General features: G+C 41.6%; 1 non-coding gene across 1 annotated transcript; it reads right to left on the bottom strand.

Annotated features, from left to right (window-relative positions):
* Window positions 1-1,861: 1,861 nt before the first annotated feature.
* On the bottom strand, window positions 1,862-1,968 carry LOC140037415 (small nucleolar RNA R71). The gene has a single exon (XR_011841320.1). It is a non-coding gene; the product is annotated as a small nucleolar RNA R71 (small nucleolar RNA).
* Between the last annotated feature and the right edge of the window lie 211 nt (window positions 1,969-2,179).

The raw sequence follows: 2,179 nt of genomic DNA, 5'->3' as shown, positions 1-2,179 counted from the left end.
ACGCTTTTTCTCTTCTTTCGCTTTCCATCAGCCGCAATTGGATTTGAGCTTTAAGTTTCCTTTTGTTCTCTTTCGGAAAAAAAACGTAATTTTCTCTCCTTTAGCTTCTGTCTTGTACGGATTTGACTGCTGGGTTGTAACCCTTGTTTGAGACAATTCGCGTTGGCTTTTTGCTTTGCGATTGCGGTTCTAGAACGAATGCAAAAGCAGGATCTTCTTCGTTGTTGCCGCAATTAACTTCCTTTCCCCAATTCTTCGGCGAATAATTGAATGAATTCAATTAAATCACGCGGGATTGACACGATGAGGAGCGGCTAATTTCCTCCTCTACCCAAAGGTTGACGCGAAGGCGCGGTCCATAATATCTGTGAGATCTAACCGAATCTTCATTATTTCCTCCAATTAATTGCTATTCGTGCGTTTCCTGAATTAATTGTTCATGGGTATTTTATTAATTGAATATCAACGGCCGGGTATTTGATTTAATTTAATAGCCTACTGCCACGTTAATTAAATAGAATCCGTAATTGTTCATTTAATTAACACCTCGTGGCAACCACCATAATTGGTTTTATGATGGGGAAACGCAAGATCTAGCTTAAATAAACTCTCTTAGCGTGTCTATTGGTTAGGGTTGGGTTCTTCTAGCTTTAATGCAATTGGGTATTCCTACGATCGTACCTAGGGTTGTTATCTGGTTAGAGAAGCAGTCAATGGTCGTACCTTGACTGTCGAAAAAGTAAGGAAGAGCTGGTTGTCAGAGCTTATTGATGGTTATAACCAACCTAGTGATAAATGGATGAAATATCTTTGCATCGATGAGCATTTATTTGGACCGTGCCTGAGCAGTTGATCCTTTGGGTAGAACTTTTATTAATTGCTATTTTTAGTGAATTGTGCTTTGTGAGTTAGTTTTGAATTTTGTTTGTTTTATTTTATTTTATTTTTGTTTGCCTCCCATTGAAAATCCCCCAATTTCGTTCTACTAATTTGGAAAGAAATAATTTCCTACCTGCTCCCTGTGGAATCGACCCTACTTACCATTGTACGCAAAATTAGTATTTTTATAGACAAATCCGGTATATCGGATCAAACAAACTCTTCGGGAACAGGGTAAATCAAGTAACCCATTGCACACCTAGGGTCCCTGCTCCAGTACTTGGATTTGTTCTATAATTATTTAATTGAGGTGGTAATTAGGACTTTTTAGTAATTATTATTGCACATGTTCAGCACCTGTCAATTTTTGGCGCCGTTGCCGGGGAGTTGGCGTTTGGATTATTTGTTTCTTTTCAAATTCAGTTTTTATTTTATTTTTTATTTTTCTTCTTGGTATTTTTGCTAGTTTATGCCCCGTTCTTCTCGCACAGGTGAATTAGTATACGATCCTGAAGTTGAGAAGGCAGCGCGTAGGCGGAGGCAAGAGACCAAGAGGCAAAAAGAAGGGCACTTATTTGCTGCAAACGAGTCAGCGGAAGACGAAGTAAGCATGGCCAACAACCAAACATTGAGGGAGCTAGCTGCTCCGGAGCTGACTCACCAGCCCTTGTGCATCACATTCCCCGCTTTAGCGGAGAATACTGCTTTCGAACTGAAGTCGGGGTTGATTCAACTTTTATTTTCTTTCCATGGTCTCTCTGGCGAAGAACCTCACAAGCACGTCAAGGAGTTCGAGGTGGTTTGCTCTAGTATGAAACCTCCTGGGGTCACTGAAGAGCAAATCAGACTGAGAGCCTTTCCGTTCTCTCTCAAAGATGCAGCTAAAGATTGGCTGTACTACCTACCAGCAGGTAGTATTACCATGTGGGCACAGTTAAAAAAGAAGTTTTTAGAAAAATTCTTCCCTGCATCCCGGGCTGCGAGTTTGAGGAAGGAGATCTGCGGCATTAAACAGTATCCCGGTGAGTCCTTGTATGAATACTGGAAAAGGTTTAACAAGTTGTGCACTAGATGCCCGCAGCATCAAATTAGTGAACAACTGTTAATCCAATACTTCTATGAAGGGCTCCAATCAACCGATAGGAGTATCATTGATGCTGCGAGTGGGGGAGCACTTGCAAACAAGACACCGAGGGAAGCGTGGGAGCTCATCGAAGCCATGGCAGAGAACTCCCAGCAATTTGGTTTACGTGAGAGCAACCCTCCCCGTAGAGTCAACGAGGTAGAGACTTCATCTATA

Source organism: Coffea arabica, chromosome 2e, assembly GCF_036785885.1.
Source record: "Coffea arabica cultivar ET-39 chromosome 2e, Coffea Arabica ET-39 HiFi, whole genome shotgun sequence".
Classification (NCBI taxonomy): Eukaryota; Viridiplantae; Streptophyta; class Magnoliopsida; order Gentianales; family Rubiaceae; genus Coffea; species Coffea arabica.
The sequence above is the reverse complement of the archived record's forward strand: the minus strand, read 5'-3'. Positions and strand labels throughout refer to the sequence as shown.